Source organism: Mus caroli, chromosome 2, assembly GCF_900094665.2.
Source record: "Mus caroli chromosome 2, CAROLI_EIJ_v1.1, whole genome shotgun sequence".
Taxonomy (NCBI): domain Eukaryota; kingdom Metazoa; phylum Chordata; class Mammalia; order Rodentia; family Muridae; genus Mus; species Mus caroli.
Genome location: NC_034571.1, coordinates 68,053,404 through 68,077,227, shown reverse-complemented (window position 1 = coordinate 68,077,227; position 23,824 = coordinate 68,053,404). Strand labels below are relative to the sequence as shown.

The 23,824-nt window shown below is 44.7% G+C and overlaps 1 protein-coding gene across 3 annotated transcripts in view; it reads left to right on the top strand.

Annotated features, from left to right (window-relative positions):
• Wipf1 (WAS/WASL interacting protein family member 1) overlaps nt 1-23,824 on the top strand; it is a 98,018-nt gene that overhangs the window by 32,664 nt on the left and 41,530 nt on the right. The window contains exon 1 of one of the 3 annotated variants that reach the window (XM_029473825.1): nt 8,790-9,631. The exons of 1 other annotated variant lie outside the window; for it this stretch is intronic. The gene's annotated coding sequence lies outside the window, so the exon portion shown is untranslated. Of the gene's footprint in view, nt 1-8,789; nt 10,391-23,824 lie in introns of those variants that run through there. One more of the 3 variants, XM_029473824.1, reaches the window with a different exon arrangement.

The following is a 23,824-nucleotide window of genomic DNA, read 5'->3' as shown; positions in this document are numbered from 1 at the left end:
AAAAAAAAAAAAAAAAAAAAAAAAAGAGTTAAAACTTCTTAAACATGCCTTTGTGTTTGTGTATATGTATACGCAGTACACAGATGGACTTAAATGGTTATCGGGTATGGACTCTGGAATATGAAAACTGGGTATTTTTGAAAACTGAAATCACATCAGGTATGGCAGGACGCTGACACATCCCAAGAAGGCTGCAGATTCCTGGCTCATTTCTGGTCACTCTAAGTGTGTCACCGTGGTATGAGAGGGGAATGGAGTGGCCACGACTATTTCAGTGTTTTCTTTCTCTTTCTGGCCAGAAGAGTTGTGTGTAGGCAATAAACACGTTGCCCTGTTATTTTGTCTTTTTTTTTTTTTTTCCAGAGCTGAGGACCGAACCCAGGGCCTTGCGCTTGCTAGGCAAGCGCTCTACCACTGAGCTAAATCCCCAACCCCACACGTTGCCCTGTACACTGCACAAGTAATCCTCTAGTCTCAGTCCACAGATGGGTTTTCAGGTCCCCCTTTGGTTGGTTGGCTTCTTTCTTTTTTTTTTTTTTGCAGTCCATCATCATGACAATCCAGGGTAGTGGTAATGTTTGCTTTGTAACATTCAGTTTGTACTTTTAATCAGGCTAGTTATTTTTTAAACCTTTATTTGAGCATCTTGTGTATTCTGTAGCACACTGTGCCTGAAAATAATGTATATCCTCTCTCACGCAAATTTCTTCTTGCTAGGAGAGCTTCCCACCTATAAAATCTACTTACTTGAAATATGATCAAGCTTTGATAAATTTTATAGTTTATAGTAGTGATTTTCCAATAATGAGGGAAGTAGAGTTTATTAAAAACTGGGGCCAGAGAGGAAGACAGCTTAGCTGGTAAATGCATTTGCATGGAATCCACATACAGATGGGAGGAGATAGCCTGACTCCACAGAGTTGTCGCCTGACTTGCGCACACACACACACACACACACACACACACACACACACACACACGCACACGCACACGCACACACACTAACAAGTATGTTTTTAAAAATCCATAAAACTGAAACTTGCAATCAGCGTGATGTAACATGCCACAGAGTCTCTTTGGCTGTCTCTTGCCATTGTGATTGATGCTCCATGGTATCCTGGTGAAAGTGCAGCCTATCCAAAATGTTCAGGAGACATGTCTCAATAAACACACTTCACGTTATTAAACAAAGGTGGTTGATTATTTCTGTATATAAATTTGTCCTTGGAAGTTAATTGTCAGGCATTATGTTGTGTTTAGTACCTAAGTATGTCATTGAGGTATATACAACAGTAATTTAGTAAATTTTAGGCATGGCCCAGAGTACCAACTTTATTTCCAAGAGCTGATTGAAGGCAAAGAAAATAATAGATGTTGATATACAAAATATGGTGTTCCTCGTTCACTATGACTATTACTAATTGATAAACTCTTGCGTTCTGTAAACGCAAACGTTTGCGTTCTGTAAATTTACTTCCTTTGCAGAGTGTGTAATTTAGGCTCTCTGCGGCCCCTTAAAAATCAGAGTCCAGGAAAAAAAAGAGGATAAACACACCAGGTTGGGTTTGCTGTTACTCAGCTGGATATGACCCCCACTGTAATTATACCCTGCATAAATCTGGGGCTTCCCACGACCAGATTCTCCCTGGAGTCTCCGTCAGAGAACACCCACTTTAATACCAGGAGCCTTAAAGAACACATCTCTTTAATCCAGGTTTCTCCAAAAGGCACTGAGTAAGTGTTTATAATACACACACTTCCCCGAAGTTCATTGAGGGTACCTGTTCTTCCCTCAGAGCCCATGGCTGATTCTAAGTCTGGTTTAAATTCTCCCAACCACATTGCTTCCCATTACCAATGGTGCTTTTCCTGTCTATTTATCGTGGCAATGTTGTAGTAAGTGCTGCAGTACCACCTGCAGGCTCATAGCTGTTTTGTGGCGCTCTGATTGAGGCTTCCTAGAATGATCTAAACTTCATTCCTCCTGATTCCCAAATAGCCTTTGTTGTCTGCATGCGGAGCACCTCAGAAGTGAAGTCCCTTGCCTGACCAGTTGTTTTGCTAATCTAGAATTTCCTGAGCCTAAAATTCTCTACTTATCAACAATGACACGCCTTCTACAAGAAAGGACAGGGGCAAAGTGGTAGGAGTTCTTGCCATCCAAGTGTGAGGATCTGAGTTTGACCTCCAAGGCCCACATAAAAAGTGGTCTAAAGTGATGTGCTTATAATCCAAGCCCTGAGAGATGGATGTAATCCAAGTGGAGATCGGAGGGGCTTTCCTGAGGCTTGCTGGGCAACCAGTTCAGCAGAACCTGTGAGTTCTGGTCAGTGAGAAACCCCACTTCAGGTGGGGGGAGAGGGAGAAATTGAAGAAGAGAGCTGATGTTAATTTCCAGCTTACACACACACATAATATAAACATATACACATATATACACATGCATATACACACATATATACACATACACACAAATACACAATACATATACACACACATGTGCATGCATTCACATATACACACAGATACACAATACATACACACACATACACACACACACACACACACACACACACACACACACACACACGAGCGCGCGCGCTGAGTAGCGTATGAACACAGGCATCATGGTTCTTAGAACTGCCCTGCCTGCTTCTGGAATCCTGTATTTACTGTGATTCTTTTTTGTTGTTGTTGTTGTTTTGTTTTTGGATTTTTCGAGACAGGATTTCTCTGTGTAGCCCTGGCTGTCCTGGAACTCACTCTGTAGACCAGGCTGGCCTGGAACTCAGAAATCTGCCTGCCTCTGCCTCCCGAGTGCTGGGATTAAAGGCGTGCGCCACCACTGCCCGGCTTACTGTGATTCTTAACCTCATCCTGGGTGACAACAGGAATTTTTTTTTTATGACTAACAATTATTTTTATTCCTAATAATTACATAATTATCATTTTGAGAACACTCGTGTTTTCATAATTCACTTTTAAAATAGGGGCTTTCTAAATATTATTTTATCTTTCAGGTTTTTTCCTTTTACTGAAATAGTTTTGGTTTTTTTTCACTTGTGTATATATATATGTATATATATATATATATATAATATCTCCTGATTATGGTTCTCCCTTCCTCTGCTCCTCCTAGCTCCTCCCCACCTCCCTCCCATCAGGATCCACCCCCTTTCTGTCTCTCATTAGCAAATAAGCAGGCTTCTAAGGGATAATGATAAAATAGGAATAAAAAAATCTACACATTGGGATAGAACAAAATAGAAAAAAAAAAAAAGCCCAAGGAAGACACAAGAGACACACACATTCTCATTCTCGGGAATTCCATAATACTGTGATGCTATGTATGCAAAAGACCTGTAAGGTAAAAAAGAGTGAATAAAAAATACATATATATATGAAAAAAAAGAACAAAAACCAAAAAGAAAAAGTCAAGGAAAAAAGCCTGACCCAACATTGTGAGGCAGTAACCCAACAAAGACTCCCTTGAGCTTGCTTTCTGTTGGCATTTAGTGCCGGGCATGCCCTACCCTGAGGAACAGTTTGTGTCCCCAGTGAGACTCCTTTGGAGAACACTAAATTCTAATTTTCAATTTGCTAGTCATTATGAGTTGGAGCTAGTGTCTGGGTTAGGGATGGGGCATGTGTCCTTCATCCTCTCAGCTCTAGGGCCCCCCCTAGAGGAGACCTGTGTAGCAGCATGGCTTTTCTGTGTCCCTAGCCAGTCTTTTTATGAACAAAGAAACTCCTCATTTCCCTTCTGTCTTGATTAGCCATAAAGATGAACAAACAGCTTGGTTATTTGCAATCCAGTTCCGTAAGATTGAAAGAAGCCAACTTGGTGTATGGCGTCAGGCCCTGTGGCATGCCAGATAGTGAGCCGGCTAGGGAGGGAGGGGGGGCTCTGGCTTTGGAAGCAGATGGTCCAAAGCCTGATAATTCCAGCTTCCATTACATTGCAACCACACAAACAACATTCCACTGTGTGGGGCACCATCAGGAGAACTTTGTCAACCTTTCAACTTCCCTTTAACTGTTCCAAGGGCTCACAGATTCCGTGCATGTAGTCTTTTCGAATGAGTGGGAAGGGGAAAGCCTTTGCATGATGTAATGCCCCAAAAATCCCCCCACAGTTTCTGAGGGAAGCAGTTGCTCTCTGTCTGTCTGGACAAGCTGACTTCAGTGGGAAGCCTCTTCCTGGACGACCCAGGGCAATGCGCATGGACGGACTCTGGCTCTCCTCTCTCGGAGCCTGAACAGCAAGACGACTGTTTGCACGTGCACAGGAAGTGACACTGGATGCTGTCAGAAGCTTTGGTATCAAATCCAAGGTCCACCACTTATTTACTGGTTTGGGGGAAATCCCTTTAATTCTTGAAAGGTGGCTCTCTCCATTTGGGACGATAAACCTGAATAATTAAAACTGATCTAATTATGCTTAAACAAAAGCACTGTTATCTAGCAGTCTATCGATTCTTGGCAGTCCTACCTAACCAGTTTCTGAGCAGTAAATCGGAGTTCCTGGAAGTTATTTCGATTGTTCCTAGACCTCTATCCCTCTCCCTTCTTTTTTTTTTTTTTTTTTGGTTTTTCGAGACAGGGTTTCTCTGTATAGCCCCGGCTGTCCTGGAACTCACTTTGTAGACCAGGCTGGCCTCAAACTCAGAAATCCTCCTGCCTCTGCCTCCCGAGTGCTGGGATTAAAGGTGTGCGCCACCACTGCCCGGCCCCTCTCCCTTCTTTACTGTCGCTCCAGTCTGTGAAAAATTAAGTATGGAATTTAAATGTTAGCTGTTACTCAAATGCATACATTGTAAATGTACAATGCGCGCGGGCGTGCACACACACACACACACACACACACACACACTGCTGTACAACCAACACATGCATTTTGTGGCCAGAATTCCTTCCTCCCACCCCTAGTCATACCAATGTTTAAATGATTGACAACTACCTCATTTCCAGAAATGAGAAGTTTACAGGGTCCAAATCCTCTGACTTCTTAGCTGTCCATTAGGAAAGTCAGACTTCTGGCTGCTTTTCTCAGTTGAATTCCTTAGCTCTTTAGAGGATGTGTTAGCATTCCTGTGATCCTGCCTCATTCTAGAGCAGATACCTTAGCTGTTGACTCTAGTAATGAGGCGTGAGGTAGTCAGAAACACCTTGGGCAACTTCTCTCCTGTAGATACATCTGCAGGTTGTCCTAGTGTCTGTGGGCCTCAGAGCCTAAAGTTTGACAAGATTTTTCCCCCCCAGGATGGTCTTGGCTGTGTCCCAGCTTTGGTTTCCTGGATGCCTCTACTCCACACTATTGGTTAGAACTATAGTTTACCCTCCATACAGGAAGGGAGGAAGTCAGTGGGGAGCTTGCAGTCTGCCCTCTGATAGCAATTTCTAGAGCCTGATGTAGTGGCACACCTGTAATCCCAGTCTTCAGAAAGCTGAGACCGGAGGATTGCAAATTTGAGCCCAGTCTGGGCTTCATAGCAAGACTCTATCCCATTCCTCATATACCTCCAAAGAGAACAGTTTCAAGTGCTCTGTAATGTCACCCTTCTGCCATTATTGTTAATAACATGAAGTTATATTTCCTGTAAACGGTGACTTTACCATTACCAGGGTCCTGCTGACAGTGCTCTATCACTGACTCAGAAAGGTCACTTGTATTTAATATCTAGAGAAATGTATAGGTAGGATTTCTAAACCATTAAAATTGAATGCACGTATTCACAGTCAAGGTTAGAGGATATTATAATAATAAAAAGCATGTTCAGTCAGCAAAAAATTAAGAAAAGGGGGAAACTAAAAAGAAATATAATAATACGTATACTAAAAATGGAAACAAATGTGAGTAGATTAAGTTCTAATAAAACCATTGGGTCTCAGAGACATTAAACAGATGATGGGGATGTAGTTCAGTGGTAAAGCACTTGTCTACCATGACTGAGCCCTGTGTTCAACTCCCAGCATGGGAAGAGCAAAACACTTGCTGGCTGTTTGCTATCTTCAGGATTGTGTGTCAGTTAACATTGCACAGCAATTCGGCAGCAGCTGGTAAAATGCCAACTAACAAAACAAATGGAGGAATGGAAACTTTACTATTAAATATAAAAACCTTAAGCAAAGCTATAGAAACACAAGAGTGTAAATCCAAGAAGAAAACTTACCCACAGTGAACATGAGTATGACTGTCTTATCACTTAATTAAATGAAGCAAAATCTGTTAGTGCAACTAAAGTAGTGAAACACATGAGATATAACTGAAACGTAAAAATACAAATACGCTTTCTCATAATCATATTAGGAGAATTTAACTAAATCTTTTCAGAATTAGATTGATGAAGAAAAGGTATACAAGAGAGTGTTTGAGTGACATCAGGATTACTTTTGATTTAGCTAAAGAGATACAAGGTATTTGTAGGAAATGATTAAATACAATTTTAAAAACTTTTGTTCAGCTGACCAAAAAGAGAGAGAGAGAGAGAATTAGACATGAGTTATCCACATGTAGAAACAGAAAAGTGTTGAAACTTTGTTGGTATTTTTTGTGTGTGTATGAAAATTTAAAACATTTTTGCTTATAACACATGAAATACAACATATCTATAACTACAGTCTAATAGTTTACCATGTGTACATAATTGAAATGCTGGGGTCAGGGTAGCTGGCACATCTATCATACATTTCTCCTTTGTGTTTTGAACAAGGAAAATTCTTTCTATTGCTTTCTGCTTTAGGAACACACAATTAATTGTTGTTAGCCACAGTTACTGGCTGTGCTTGATGACTTTGAACTTGTTCTCCCCATCTAGAGGCACCCTTGTATCTATTGGACATCTTTCTCCATCTTCTGTCACGCTTTCCAGCCCCTGCAAGCACCCGTCCATCTTCTGCATTACATGTGAGAACGTGTGGTATTCGCCCTCCAGTGGCTGCATTTTAGTTCACATCATGCTTTCTGGTTCCCTGTACATTGCAAGAAGTGTCAAGATTTCATCCTTTTCTGGGGCTGAGCAATGCTGTGTATGGGTGTATTCCACATTGCCTTCTGTGGGTGGACAGCCTAGTTAACTATTGTGGGATGAGCTGTGGTGAACTGTGGTGAGTATGGGCACAGGCCAGGCATCTCAACAACATCTCCCTTTCCAAGGTAATGACAGTGTTGGATTTTGTTGGAGTTTTACTTTAGTTTTTGGAGGAAACTCCATACTCTTTCTGCATAATGGGTGCACTAATTTACACGCCCACTAACCATATATGAAAGTTACCCTTTGCATCCTCAGTCAGCACTTATTTCTTTGTTGTTGTTGTTGTTGTTGTTGTTGTTGTTGTTGGTGGTGGTGGTGGTGGTGGTGGTGTGTGTGTGTGTGTGTGTGTGTGTGAGAGAGAGAGAGAGAGAGAGAGAGAGAGAGAGAGAGAGAGAATAGTCATTCTAACTATAATTAGATGATATCACATTATGGTTTTGATTTACATTTCCCTAGTAATCAGACAGAACTGAGCGTGCAAGTTGGCTTTAAACTCACCAGGGGACTTTGGACAGTTTAGTGATTCTAAGTTTGGTTTCTTATATGTAAAGTAGAGATGACCATATCTAACTCACAGCACTGCAAGGAGAATTAACATCTATATGTAAAGCACTTAGCTGGGCGTCTACATGTGGCAATGATCCGATAAATGACTGATGGAGACATCAGTCAGTGTAGCAACATGTCTTCCAGCCTATTCTGGGTGCTATGTGGTGAAATGGTTAGGGCACCGTCAATACTTCAGCACCTTTCATGTAGGAATCTGACAAAGAACTGTTATGATGCCCGGGTTTGCTCACCTGCATGACAAGGTTGGGCATTTTGTCTGTGTTCATTTGAGAGATGTGGCAGTGGCGAATGGTTGGGTTACTCTCCATTCCTTAAAGGAAAAGCAGGGTGCCCCTAAAACAGAAGGAGTGGAGGATCTGGAGAAAGGAATGGGGCTGTGCTAGTCTGCAGTGCCTGCCGCTAAATTTTTAAGTCTTAAAAATTTTAAATCACATCTTAAACATTTTTAATTTAAAATTTAAAAAACAGAGAAATACATGGAGAAGCCTGGTTAGGTGCCTGAAGATGTTTACTGACCTTACACACCACAGCACACGAGAACACACAGACCCACTTAGTAGAAAACAGAACTAGAAACTGACTCAGACTGTGAGACATCTAATGCTGTCACATGCTCACATAGAGCCTTACTGTTTTTCTCCACAAAGTTATTTGCGATGTCTGATTCCAAGATGGCGAAGAGTTACCATTATTGTAAAGCTAATGCCGTTTCTGTAATATAGACAGCCATCTTGGCTCGGCTGGCAAATCCAGATGTACAGTCCAACCCCCAAACCAGCTGACAGCTGTCAAAGTGGGAAGACAGTTACTGGTGTTCCTAAAGCCAGAGCTGTAATCATGTGGTGAGACTCTAGAGTCTGACCGTTGTCTACAGCGCTCATTCAGGACTAATTTCCTTACTCTGGGGCTCACATGGAAACCACACTCAAGAGTTACATGGGAAATAGTTCCGACCCTTGACACTTGTCTAGAGTTACCTTGCTGAAATCCAAAACCAAAAATCCCTTTAAAAGCAATTTTTGAGAAAAGAATTGTGCTGGGGTGGCCAGAAAGAAACCATTTTGGGGCTTTTTGCAAGAGTCAAGTTGAACAAATTGGAGACGATTCCTGCTGGTCTAAGACATAGTTTTAATCCCACATACCACTTCCTACATCCACAGGTTTCTGTGTGTTTGGATCCTCTTGAGAGCTGGGGTGACTACCAGAGGAAAGAGGATGGCCAGACAGGAAAGCTAGAAATGGCCTTCTTCCCCATCTGGGACAAAGAGGGACATAGCCAGACACCCCTTCTTCTTTTCATGCATCAAAGTTAACTTAGTCCAGGAAGGCTAACAACACAGTGGCTCTGTTTTCTAACCCAAGAATTAGGGCACAGTGTCTGACAGCATTACTAAACAGGCTGCGTGAACTCGAGACTCTCTCAGGAAGTTCAGGGTGAGTGGCCATGGTTGCAGCGGGGCCCAGAAACGGGAGCCAAGTGTCGGTTCTGTTCCGTCGGCGATAAGGCATCTCTTAGAGGAGAGTGGGGGGGTATCTTGGTAACAGCACTATGAAGGGTCCTTAGATGTCTCCTGGGCATCAGTATCAGAGACCCATCTGCAGGAGAGTATCCAAACCCCAGGCTCTCATACCCGTCCGCCCTTGCAGGTTATGGAACCCCAACTCTACACTGGAGAGCCTAGGAAAATGGAGTCTCTTTCCCTGCTTTCCTCTGTCCCATAATGTGGGGGTTTCTCTCCAGTCTTATCTCCTCTTTACTTGTGCCCTATGAACATCTGAAAGAGGCCAGGGAATCCCTGCAAGGAGATGGTCTTTTCTATAGGTGTGGGGCCTATAGAAAAGATGTGTGTAAATAGCAGATGGCCGATTGTGTCACATGCCTCTGAGCAGTTAGGGAGGCAGGCAGGAGAAGGTGCTGTGAGGAAGTGCAATGTCACATGCAGCCTCACAGGAAGCTGGCCAGAATATAGCTGAGGACCGATGCTGCTGCGCTCAGTCGCTTTTCTCAGCGGATTAAAGCAACACAGGTTAGTGCCTTTTTCTGTCTGAAAACCCTCCATGGTGGCTCTAAAATACCCACCTGTTTGACTACCTTTCCTTGAGCTGACTTTATGTGTGTTTCTAATGAGAGAGAGAGAGAGAGAAAGAAAAAAAAAACTGCCCTGGCTTTGAATGTAAGAGTCTGTGCAAAGCTGGTAACCACACGTTGTTAGAGGAACAAACATTGAGCCACTGTGGTGGAAATGAAATTCTCAGAATCTCTGGCTTCCTTGTTTAGAACTTCTATGCCTTTAAAAAGAATAAACTTCAGATGTTCGTTAAATACGTTATTTCGTGGAATGCAGCTTAGCCTCTTCTCATCTTTACTTACTAGCACAAATCTGAAACAGGACTGGTCAATTTGTGCTTGCAGACATGTGTGGGGCGTCTGTGCGGTGTTGGAGAAGAAATACTGTGGCTAAAAAAACGTGCTTTACGGCTATGTGCAAAAGCTTGTTTTATGGAATTTTCATCTCATAAAACCTATGAGTTTTTTTGGCTTGCATTTCATGACAGAATAACTTTTCAGGCCCATACATTTTTCTGCCCCACCCCCTTCCTTCCTTTCCTTCCTTACATGAGCTGTGGGGAGAGAAGAGGGGGGTAGGGCAGCTTGAGTGTAGATGGGGAAGTCCTCGGTTTAAGAGGCAACACAACCTGGACTAAAGCTGATTGGGTTCGGAGAAGCCTCGAGGCTTGTCGTTGACTAGAGCCTCCTCCTGTCCACACATGGTAAAGAAGATTGGGTGAGTCTAACACAGTGTCAGAAAGGTGGGCGAAGGGTTGCGGGAGCAATTCTCCGGAGTGTCTAACCAGCCCGGAACTGATAATCTGATGACCACCGAGGGAACACTTCCGCACGAAGAGCAAAGTCAACAGAAATTCTCACAAAGTAACCGGCTGCTTCCAGACCTGTGAAGCGCAAGGGCAATGTCTCAAGTCTGAGTCAAGAGGAGGAAGGAGGTCACGTAAAGCATTAGAACAGCCGAGTTAGCCAGCGGGGTTGTTTTGCTTTGGCTGGGGCTGGGGCTCAGTAGGTAGAGCACTTGTCTCGGGTGCACAAAGCCTGGGTTTGACGCTCTTAACTGCAGCACCACGGAAACTGGGTGTGGTCGTCATTTCAGCATTCGGGAGGTGGAGACTTGACGATCAGGTCTTTAAGGTCTTCTTCAGTTACAGAATGAGTTCAAAGTCAGTCTGAGCTACAAGAGGCCTTGTCTAAAACCAAATGCCTAAACAAATAGCGACCGAGAGATGGGACTAGGATCAGTTTCCGGTTTCCTTTCTGTCTTGGGTCTGGCTTTAGTTTTCCAACGTGTCTGGATTGAAAAACAACAAGGGGTGAAAGGTTTGGTGGAATGTTTACATTCCAGTAGTGCAAAATAACCAGGGCAGTGATGAAAGTAAAGACTCGGTATTGGTATGTACTCGGATTGCAGCCTATTTTCATTTTTTACTATCACGTTGTGCAAGAAAGTGGAGAGGAAGCTGATGCTGAAGGGAGGCTCTCTAAGCTGAGATCCGAGCCTCACTGTTTTCCCAAAAACCATTCCCTAGTGCTGACAGGGGCAGCTCAGGATTGCAGCCGGTGGACCAGAGCAGGTCGGTCGGAGCCTCTACTACAAATGCCTGAGACCCTGAAGCAGGGTCTGCAGTAGGATGACCTCCTTCCTGTTGCTTCCTGGTGCTACCCTAGAGCAGGGGAGAGGCGACTTTCGGCTCAGCCATGGCTGGGCGTCCCTAGAAGGAGCACTTCTTTTGGTCCTCTTTCCCTTTGTAAAGTTTGTCAGAGAGCTTTGCTGTTTAGGGAGTTTTGAATTATGCTAATCTGCTGTTCATACTAGAAAGGGCCTTTTTGTTTTGTTAAAATGCTTTCCAGATGGACCTGATGTCTTTTTTTTTTTTTTTTTTTTGCATATGTATTGATCCAAAAGCTGTTTCCATTTCTTCTGCTCTCCCGTAGGCATTTCTTGGCCTTTTTTTTTTTTTTAAACCAGCTTTCTGCCTCCACTGTGTTAGAGATGCTACAAAAAAGTTTATGAAGGGTTCTCCTTATACAACATCCTAACCTCCAGGCTGGAAGGGGTCTGAAAGAGAGGTGGGTCCAGGGTGGCAGATGGTAGGTCATGCTGACTGGGAAAGCACTAGAGAGTTTTAGTGTTAGGCGTTACTGCCAAGCTAAACAGAGTTCAGCTTGAAGGTGAGAAGAGATGAGTTGTCATCTTAAAGCTGGAGAGAAGAATGGCCAGCTTTGTGAGAGACAGTATGGACGTATTACGGATTCTCTAAAGAAAAACTAGGAGTGGGGCCCTCAACCTTCCTTTCCCAGACCTGACACATACTGCATCTTTTTCCCAGAATTCCATGTGAGGTGAGCACAGCGCTGGGAATCAAAACCCACAGCTGTTTGAGTGGATATTCCTTTACCTGCCAGTTTTGTGATTTCTTTGTCCTAATGAAAAGTTATTGCTTTGAGACCAACTAACTAGACACTTAGCAGGATATCTGTTTTGGTGTTGTGTGTAGTGACCTTGGCTCCTTTGCACTTGTGTTCATCCTGCGTTTCAGTATGGATTTTACATTAACATCAGTTTGTGTGGTTTAATAAGACTTTTCATTCAGTGTGATAACATTTCTGGTATGTGCTATGTTATGGAGGAATAAATGGTTTTGGCTCACAGTTGTGAAGGTTTCAGCCTATGGTTGTCTGGTTCCTGTACTTGTAGCATGACAGGACCGTTGTGGAGTAAGAGAATGGCAGTGGGAAATCCACCTATCGGTAGCAGGGAAGCAAAGAAAGAGACAGGAAGAGACAGGGGATAAAGTCTATCTTTCTAGCATACAACCTCAGTGTCCTGCCACCTATAAGTAGGTGTCACCAGTACTGTCCACGCCTTCCAATAATGCATCCATTTATGAGTCCATTGTGGAATGAATCCATTGATGAAGTCAGAGCCCTCAGGATCCAGTCACATCTTAACAGTCCTAGCTCTGAGCACTGCTTCAGTGGGAGCTCGGCTTCTAAAGCTCGAGCTGTAGGAAGAACTCCTCAGGTCAAAGCTATAACAGCTGGAAATCATAGTGTGGCATAAAAGGAAGTTGTTGAGTTGTAATAAGGTGTGTGTGTGTGTCTGTGCATCTGTGGTATATGTGGAAGAATCCTTTAGGGATCTTATTTTCTCAGCTAAAACTTGTTCCATGAGCTGGGCATGGTGGTGCATGCCTTTAATCCTCTGCACTTGAGAGGCAGAGGCAGGTGAATTTTTGAGTTTGAGGCCAGCCTGGGCTACATGGTGAGACTCTGTCTGAAGCATGATGAGATGGTATATTGGAGTCTACAATTATTTGAATCATGTTTAGACTAAGATGTTACCCATGTATGTGTGGACTCATTTGAAGAGGTTGCCAGTGGGCACTGCTATTCTCTGTGTGGTGGTACTTAAAGTGTCTCCTTTGATCTCTGGGTCACCAGTGGGAAGACCTGGTCTTCCTTAAAGGCCTTAGAAATCTGTAGGAAGTTTCTGACTTCAGAGGACTGGGTATAGGTCCAGAGGAGGGGTTGCCCGGTACCTCACCGACTTGCTCTGCAGAAAGTTGTCCAGAGGAAACTCTTACAGGAAAAGCAATGGTGCTTCAGCTCAGCTTCTCCCTGCACTGGGCCTTCTTGGGAAAGTAATACAACTCTACAACTCACTGACATGAGCACACTTGAACCGCTACCAGCGTTTCTCCCAGAACCTCTCCCACAGAGTGCCATGTCTTCCTCTCCATTTCTTCTCCCAGATGTCTCCTGCCACTGCGTGACTGTCACTTTCTGAAGCCAGAATTTTTATGTGTAGATGATATAGTTCCTTGTGCAGCCACTCACTCAGTGCGTTAAACAGGGCTCCCTGTAAAAAGGGATCGGAGTGAGGGTGCTGAGCCGCTTCCCAGAGGTAAATGCCCGAGAGGTGTGCCCAAGGGAAATAGTTGGGAAAGAGTCATTAGTATAAGATAGATCCTGAGGAATCAGGAAGGACAAATGGTTTACGATTTTTTTTTTTCCTTTTAAGGATTTATAAGGGAAATAGTGGTAAGAGAAGATCTGGAAAAGCCAGAGGTAAAAGACTCAAATGTCAGGTTATTGAAGAACTGTTTTTCCCTTCCTTGGTGCCAGGAACATCTGGCTTTGGGAAGAGTTTAGGAAAGAGGCTTGCAGATGCTCTGGTCATCATTTAGAATTCTAGGAGGCAAATAGAAAATAGATTTTATTTTGTTTTATTTTTTTAAGAAAGAGAAGAGACTTTAGGACTCCCTCATTTTAAAATTTGGAAACAGACCCAGAAATGTCAAGTGGCCTGACGGAGGTTAGAACAGCTTATATGAGTGGCACTCCAGCCTAGAACTGATCCCAGCGCTGGAGCCTGAGTACAGAGCCTCGGTGGCACCTCTGCCGACTCATGCTTAATGTGGGGCAGACCAAGAGGTTGCAGGTTTGACAAAGTCACCTCTGCTTGCTGCTACTTCCTTTTGCATCCCCCTGACAGACAACAATGTAACTATAACCTTGGAGGCAGAAACCTAATCCATCTTACCCAGATGAAGCCTGTGTGTAAGGACCTGGTCCTTGAGAAGTAAGGAAGAGGAATGGCTAGTAATGGACTAGGACAGGAAAATAGACTGACTCTTGTAGACGCAGATGTGGATCAAAACTATGGCTGAAATCTGTTGTAAAGTATGGATACGTGTCAGCTGGGTGAAGAGTCCTTGAGAGAGCCAGTCACCCTTAGCACTGATGACATGACTGCTGGTCCACCTTCTGAAACCCACAGCAGACTCCATTGTCTCCGGAGGGGATCGTCCGGACGGTAGGCATGCTCAGTGGAAAGAATGACATTGTCTGTATATTCTCATATGCCCAGCAGCTCTTTGTGAATTTTAATGAGGGTCAGCCATCCTGAGCCTAAGACAGAGGACCTCTTCCGTGGGGGCTGGCTTTGAAGTTGCTAACCTGCGTCTAGGCTAGCTCCCAGCTGAACTCAAGCTTCTCCTTGCACACATTCATAACACAGATCACATCTCTGACCCTGGAAAGCACGAGAGAATTTACACTCATGAGCGAGCAGGCACTTGTGCTGTAGACACCTGCTGATGTCCTCTGAGCCAGCTCAGTTTTGCCACGGTCCACCCCGGGATAGCGTCTGACAGGTGGAGGGCTCAAGACGGCACCCCACCTCCCCACCTCCCTACCTCCCCACCTCCCCACTTCCCCACCTCCCCACCTCCCCACCTCCCCACCTCCCCACTTTAGGTGTGAGTTGCAAGCTGCACTGCCTGTGATTCTAACTAATGGGCTGCCAATTGGTATTTCCACAACTCCTCCTCAGGTTTGACTAATTTGCTAGAGAAGCTTGTAGAACAGAGGGTGACAGTTGTGTGTACCCATTGACTATGAAGTGTATCACAAAGGACACAGGCTGAAATGTGGGAGAAGGGACTTGGTGTGCCCCCCTTCAGCAGAAATCTCCACTGTCTGCCCCCCCCCCCCAGCTCTCTGGAAACTCTCTAGCCCTATCCTACTGGGTTGATAGAAGCTTCATTGCAGAGATAATGCTGGATGGAGACTGACCAGGGAAACCTGTGTGTTCAGCGTTCTTGGCCTTTCCAGGCAGCAGTTCTGCCACCCAGGGTGTGGGGCAGGGAACCCCTCTGGAATGGAGGGTCGTCTGACTACCGTAGGGCAGAGGCAAGTTGGAGAATTCCTTTGTGACCTCTTCCAAGAGTAAAAGGCTAGAGAAGATTAGATGTTTCATGATCCGCCTGGGGAAGTCCTAGCTTCTTAGGGCCTGCCTTGGTCAGGAACTGCAAATGAAAACTACAGGTTGTGCCTTTTAACAGCACAGCCACTCTTTAGGGTCTTTCCTGGGCAGACAGCAGCCTCTTCTCGGTGTCATTTTTTTATCCTCTGTTCTTCTCTAAAATATCCCATGCCGGCTGGAGAGATGGCCCAGTGGATGAGAGTAGTGGCTGCTTTTCCAGAGGACCCAGATTCAATACCAGCGCCCACACAGCTCAGAACTGTCTGTAACTCCAGTCCTGGGAGATCCAATGCCTTCCACTAACCTCTGTGTGCAACAGCTATTCACCTGGTGCATACATACATGCAGACAAAACAAAACCTATGCACATGAAATGAATGAAATACTACAAGCAGGGTGGGGCACCCGGGGTCAGTGTTGAAGGTTTCCCAGTTGTTCTCCAGCACTGACTCGGTTACTGGCTGGCTAGTAAGCCCCAAGGATCCTCCTGACTCAGCCTCTGCAGCATTGAGGTTACCAGCAGGAACCACCACAGCAGGGTTTTAAAAGTGAGTTCTGGACACTTGAACTAAGGTTCTCAGGGTTGTAGAGCAAGCACTGTATCAACTGGGCCATCTCTCCTACAAGTGCTACAAGGAGAGAAGACAGCACACATACAGGCTCTGCAGTAGAACTCACAAGGCCCTTTAGGATGCTGGGCTTTATTACATAGTCAGGTTTGTTTTCTGCTTGCTTTTTTCCCCCTCTCTTTCCATTTCCGTTTCCCCTCTTCCTTTCTTGACATTTCCTCTTAATTCAGAAATATTTATTGATCACCTTCCATGTAGAGCTTCTTGTCCAGTTGGAGGCTGTGAACCCTGAGCAATATACATAAGAAACACTACATGATTTTTCATTGTTTTTGAAACAATGTCACTCTGTAGCTCGGACTGGTCTCACATTCATTGTCTTCCTGCCTTGGCTTCCCTTGTGTGGGGATTACAGGCATGCACCACCATACCGAGCTTTTATAACATACACTTTTAGAAGGTTAGAGAGTCACGGTCACCGAGTAAACAGGAAAGGGAAAGAAACGGGGCAGTGGTGGGTGTGAATTTAAATGGTTGATGGGGTGATGCCTGTGAGAAGACAGTACAGACCTGGAAGGAGTAAGAGAAGATGCCACCCAGGTAGATGGGAGAAAGCTGGCATGCCCACGGAGTAACCAGGAGCCACTGGAACTCGGGCAGGGAAGGGAGAAAGCAGATGCTGGAAGCAGAGTGCTGGAGTCCAGTGGGCCAGCGGGCACTCTGTCCCTCACTCAAAGTGAGAAATAACTTTAGAAAAATCCAGGCGATGGAAGGAAGCGCTGTGGCCTGACTGTACTGTAGACTGTGGGAGTGGGAGAAAGGAAGAAAGAAATGGTTAAGAATCCTGGGTGCTGCACCAGAGAGAGAGGGAGGCAGGTGCCACAGGCCAGGCTGACAGACCTGAGGAGGTGCACAGCCTAGACATTTTGAAGGTAGAAACAATCAGAGCAGCTAGAGAAATAGCTCCATTAAGAGAGCCTGAGTTTCGCTCCCACCACCGATGCGGTGTGGCTCACAGCTACCCAAGGCCCCCTACTGGTCTCCTAGGGCAGTGCACTCACATGCACAAACCCGCACATACACATAATCAAAAATAAAATCTAAAGAGCAAAATTCAGTAAGATTAATTATTGGGTTGAATAGCGTTTGGAGGAGAGAGGAGTCATGGAATTCCTAGAATTTTGGCCAAAGCACATGAAAAAATGGAAATGTTGTCAAAAAAGGAATGTAGGCAGTGGGCAGGGTGGCTATACAGCAGGAGACATCTAGAGTTCATGGTTTATCATGTTCGAGATACCAGTTTGAGGTCCATGAGGAGAGTGGGGTATATATGTGTATACCTAAAAGAGGGTTCTAGAAGACACAGACTGCTCTTTCTCAGTGGTCTCAGCGGTCCAGTGTCACTCCCAAATTACCCTGTGACCCATGAAGCACTTGTAGAGGAGGTGGGGCAGGGCTGGTGTTGCGTCTTGTGGAGCCTGTGATTTCTGATGTCTGCTCAGAGAGACGGAGCTCTTGGGGGTAAGTGGGGAAAAGGCATGTTTCTTGTCTCAAGCCTTGCCTTTAACTCCTTAATCACCAATGGATTCTATAATATTTGTTTTAAGGATCAAAAGTCTGTGTCTTAACAACATTGGCAAAATCAATGGCTGATCAAGTCCAGCCTGCCTTTGCTGACATGGAAACGTTAGCAAGACAGGTCAGACAGCCTCAACCTTTATGTTTATGTAAATATTGCATTATGATACTGGCTGGCATTTCTTCTTCACGGAAACAGATTAAGTTCTACTGCTGCTCTCAGATACCAAGAGCCCATTTGTCACGTCTGTCTGTAAATTATCTCCATTGGATCTTCAACCTGCATCAGAGGCAGGTGCCGCATGAGTCTTGTTTACTCTGATGAGAATTCCTCAGGGAGGAAGTGACTTGACTGAATTCCACAGGTCTGTGTGTGTTCAGAGCTCCCTGCATCCACTTCCCAGAAGCATGAAGTAAAACAAACTGGAGCATTTTAGTAGTTCAAAAAGCACGAGCAGCCAGCAGCACTGCAGAATGGTTTTCACAGTAAACCTAACATAATGGAACCCACCCATTTCAAGTAGTTGCTCTTAGGTGGGACAATCCACAGATCCATGAATAACATGTTTCCTCGGCCTCTGCCCCATACAGTGATGGGCACCTTGGGAGCGATGTTACCTGTGAGTTAAAATCATGCTGATCAGGCAGACCCACAGAACACTTGAACTCTCCCACACAAAAGCCGTTAGCCAGCAGCAGTGTCCCAGTCTGTATGCCCAGATATAACTGGACTCGGGGATACTGTCAGGCAGATGCCCCAGGGAGATATGAGTGAAATGTTCTGCAGGCCTTAGAAGTAATCCAGGACCCAGAGGCTGTGGCCGCAGCACAGGAACTGGGAAGAAAGCTGGGTTCTGTCCTCTCCACGCAGGCCAGAGTGCTGCAGGGATGGAGGTCAGCTCCAATAAGCAACATCCTCCCAAGGGGACGTTTCCAAGCAGTACTCTCCATAGTTGGTATTTGTTTGTCCCGACGCAGAAATGCTGGTTATCAAACAATCGGGATGCTTCAAAAACCAGTTAGTGAATTGTTTGCAGCTTCTGTTGCCTCAGCGAACAACAGAGTCCCCAAGACTTCTGTAATTCCACAGCTGAAAAGACAGTGCCAGGCACTGCTCTGGGACCGAGTTCTAGCACTTGACAGAGTCCAGTTATGAAACATGTTATATGTGGCCTCTGTCCTACCCTGAGAAAATGAGAACAAAGCATTCCTGTGAGCAAGTGACAAGAGATTTCCACTGAGGTCCGGGATGGCAGAATTGAAACCTGCAAGCGTGTGTTGGGGAGTTGACTGGTTCTGTGGCTCAGCCTCTTCCACAGTAGCCCAGGCTATTCCATACTTGCTGGCAGTGTGGCTACAGGGGTCGTGACTATGAAAGAAACAGAGGTAAAGCGCCACCCTCCTCCAGGGAGGATTTTGGTCCTGTTTTCAGTGGCCCCAGCTTTTAAAAGAGAAGAATCCTGCAGGAAAACATTTATCTCCCCCTGTTCCTTTTTTGTTTGTTTGTTTGTTTTGTTTTGTTTTTTTGAGACAGGGTTTCTCTGTGTAGCCCTGGCTGTCCTGGAACTCACTCTGTAGACCAGGCTGGCCTCGAACTTAAAAATCTGCCTGCCTCTGCCTCCCAAGTGCTGGGATTAAAGGCATGTGCCACCACCACCCAGCTCTTCCCCTGTTCTTGTTTTCTACTTTGCATTAGGAAGGTGGCTATTGCTTCAAACCAGGGCTTGTTTGCTAACGCAGATTGCTGAAGTCCAGAGTAGGTAAAGAGTCCCTAAAACTGAACTCCCGGAGTTACTCACCGAGGCCAAACATTTGCCTTTGGCAAGGGAGGTCTTCAGAGTTGGATATATTTCTGAGTGGACCACAAACCCACGCTTTAAAAGAGAATCTTTGTGCCCATCCCCCAAAGCACCCAACTGGCTTTTAGATGGTGTAAGATAGACTGTTTACTTCATACGAAGAGGCATTCTACCTGAAGTCTATAAACTGGAGAGAGAAATGGTGCTTCTGGGGCTGGTGAGATGGCTCAGTGGCTAAGGGCACTTAACTTGCGGAGGACCTGGGTTTGATTCCCGGCACCCATGTGGCTCTCAATTGTCTGTAACTCCAGTTTCAGGGGATTCCGTGCCTTCGTCCATGAACACCAGGCATGCATGTGATGCACAAACATACATGCAGGCACCACACTCATACACATAAAATAGAAATGCAGGTAACTAAGGAGGAAGCTTCCCTTCTCTGTCTTTACTAGCCCCTAGGAGTTTTGCATTTCCTTGCATTGTGAATGTAGCCAGCAAAGTGAGGTAGAATTAGGGACCCTTGTGACATCTTGTGCAGAAAATTGTAGATGCTGTATGTCACCAGGTAGCAGGTGACTTACAAGACAGTGTCCAGTGATCCAGGTCCCTTGAAATTCAAGTTCTTCTATACAACCCTTCCTTCAGACCCACAGTCAGCGATATGACAAGCGTTTGTTGGTGAGCTGCCCTGCCTGTGGAGCAGATTTAATGATTCACTTTGGTGAAGGAAGTATACAGAGAGGAAGGGATGCCCTTCTGAGATCAGGTTGCAGAGACTTCCGCTTCCATCTTCACTGTCTTGTTCTCTGAAGAAAGCCAACCACAGTGTCATGAGCAACTATCCTATAGAGAACTAAATGCTACGGAGCCAAGGGAGGCATTTTGCCAACAGCTGGGGGAAGGTGGGGAAGAGGGGGTTGGGCTGGGGAGGGTGGAGACTGAAGCATGAGTAAGCTCTGAAGCAGTTTCTCCCTTAGTCAAGCCTTCTAGTGAGATTACAGCCCTGACTGAAACCTTGGCTGCAGTCCTGTGATAGACAGTCAGAGGCAATATAGCTAGGCTGTGTGAGAAGATCTCTGCCCCATGGGTTCTGTGATATAATGTAATAGCCTTGGTTTAAGTGCTTGTGAGATTCTGGGGTAATTGATTACACAACAGTAGATTAATTGGTGCATATTAAAATTGCAGACATCTCTATATATTGTTTATGCCCATTTCCACTTTGAAGAACATAATGGCCTATCCACTAGATCTTGCTATTCAACACACAAGGAAACACATACTCTAATGTATAACTAATTTGTTTTAAGCCGGTTTGATACCATGAAACTCCCTCATTGAAATTTCTCAGTTATTAAGGTCTTCAGGGCTTATGGATAAACCAAATTTTTTAAAAATCCAGCTAGGGCTGGAGAAATGACTCAGTGGTTAGGAGCACTGACTGCTCTTCCAGAAATCCGATTCCTAGCAACCACATGGTGGCTCACAACCATCTCTAATGGGATCTGGTGCCCTCTTCTGGTGTGTCTAAAGACAATAACAGTGTACTCATATACATAAAATAAGTACATTAATCTTTAACAGAAGAAAAATAACTAAGCTAACAAGAAGTATTAGGAGGGCATTGGCAGATATTACAGCTGTTTCTGCCATATGGGAGTTATAGATAGAAGCCGAATCTCCAAACTTAATCAGCTCCGAAAACTCTGGAAGATGAATAGGAAGGTGGTTGCACCCTTGCAGGTAGAGCTCACAGCTGAGCTGTCTAACAGCTGCTGGGAGCGAGTGCTGACCAGTCTGAATAACAAGCAATGGGTAACAGTGTCACGGCTTGACGTGGGAGGGTAGAGGCATGGGGGAGGGCATGTGCCCCTCCCCTCCGGACTCTCCTACTGTAAAGATGGCGTCCGCACTTCCCTCCCCAGCGCTGCGTGCCTCCATTTTCCTGTTGGTGGTTTAGAAGATGGTTTTGAGAACTATGGATAAGCAATTCTTTATTTAAACAATTATTAATTAAAATATTCCTTAGGGAGAAAAACATTGTACCATATGAAATTCAAGGCTGGGAGTGGTGGCCCATGCAAACATGTCATCCCCTGTAGCCCAGGAGGTGGGGACAGGAGGATCGAACTTTTCTATGCAAGACCCTGTCTCAAACAAAACAAACAAAATCATGGATGTAGTTTTACATTTTATTAGGATAGCGCCCAAATATGTACTAAGATTTCTTTAGATTAGATGAAAAATAAAAAGATAAAAAAACTGGATCCCATTACAGATGTCTATGAGCCACCATGGGGTTGCTGGGAATTGAACTCAGGACCTCTGGAAGAGCAGCCAGTGCTCATACCGCTGAGCCATCTCTCCAGCCTGTATATATAACTTCTTATAGAGGATGACATGGTCTTGGAAATGCATTGTGGGTGATGTCATCATTGTGCTGACATCACAGAGTGCACTTATACAAAAGGCAACTGCGCTAAGCAGGATCCAACAGGACCATCATCATCTCTGAGGTCTCATCCCTGACTGCAATGTCATTGTGTAACTCACAGCTCTGTTATTTTGGTAGTGTGGAAGTGTCTCAGAACTGTGTAGTTAATTGTAAGTGTCTGAAGCTGGGAAATTATCCAGAGACTATACATGTCTGAATACTATGAAATGGTCCATTGAGGAGCTGGTGAGAGGCTTCAGTAGTTTCCACGGATTCCTCAACAGGCTACACAAAGGTACGGATTCCTGAGCACTGCCTGGCCCCGGACACCTCTCCAGCTTCACCTTGCACATAGGTTTCTCCCCAGGGCTGTTGCTAGCCATATCTGACAGCACTTCATCAATGCCCTTCTCCTTCTACCCCGGCTTCCTCTAAGTGTAGGCACAGTTCCTCCAGGAAGCTGCCCCTCTCAGTTGCTCGGTAGCATCTATGGTATACTCTGCATGACCATCATAACCCAGTCAGACATGTTATGATTATGGCTCATGCGCCTTCCTCCCCACCTCTCTCCAGAGGGAGTACCTCACTCCTCACTGTGGTACTCTCCTCTCCTTCTACCTCAGTACTTGCACAGGAACTTGCCGTTGTAGACAGTTAGTTAACTGCAGGTTGGATGAGAGTCCAGTGGATACATGCTGACTATGTCAATGGTGCAAAGAAAAGAAACTTGTAAATTCAATAGAGTATAATTTAAGATGTTAACATTTGCTTTTTCCTATAAAAGAATTCTTTCTGATTTCATACTTGAAGACAAAATAGAATTTAGAGCATAACTTGTTTTGCAAATACATCTGTATCGTCTTTCTTCTTATCTCGCTAACACTGAGCTGCTCCTTCCATTAGGTTGAAGTGCCAACCTGGACTCTTGGTGCCTGAACCTACACTCCTGCTCCAGTTTTGGTACATTGGCCGGGCCACTGAATCTCTCTGAGTTTGTTTACTCTGTTCATACATAAGATAGTTGATTGGCTCGATGGCTTCTAATGCAGTTTCCATTCTGAAATGCCATAGCGTGTTGGGCTTGTGGGGTCCTGAAGTTGGAAATTTCCAGTTATAATGGGTTTGTTCTTAATAATGGGTAAACCCTCCTTCTGGCATATTATATATGTACATGGAATTAAAATGTGTGGGTCACTATTCTGACCCTTTGAGGAAATCAATTAGGGTAAATATTTCCCAAAAATGTAGTCTTTTGTTTTAACCATGATATAGTGGCAAGTGGAGCATTCATGTTATTCGGCCGGAGGGAGGGAGGGAGGGAGTGTAAGCACTCCCAGTGGGTAGTCTGCACTCAAGCAAGTTTAAACTGTTCAACCTCTGATCTGGCGCCTCCGTGTCTACCATTGATTCTATAGCAAAATACTAGCTGGGCACAAGTTTGGATATAGGCATTATTTTTTTACACCTGGAACTTGTTCTGTAGATCAGGCTAGCTTCAAACTCACAGCAGTCCTCCTGCCTCTGCCTCCTGAGTGCTGGGCTTAAAAGTGTGTCTCCATACGCAGACTCTATAAGCATATTAGTGCCAGCATAGTTATAAAAGCAAAGTAGAACTAAGCGATTAATGGCAGGAGGATGTTAAGTAAAAACGCTCCTGTTATTTTAAAACTCACAGTTTCAAAGAGCATCTAAGTAGTATGAAAGAGTAAGAAAAGTTGGGCTGGAGAGATGGCTCCACAGTTAAGAGCACGGGCTGCTCTTGCAGAGACCCCAGCTTGGATTCCTAGAACCTACTTGACAGCTCACAACTGCCCACAAGTGCACTAACTCCCCCTTCTGGCCTCTGTGAGTACTGTATGCGTGTGGTGTACATATATAACATTCAAGGCAAAAAGCCCATACACACACACACACAAAATAAAACTAAATATTTTTTAAAAAATAAAACCTAGGAAGGTTTTGTGTTAAGAGATAATTCCAAACCACATACATGAATAATTCT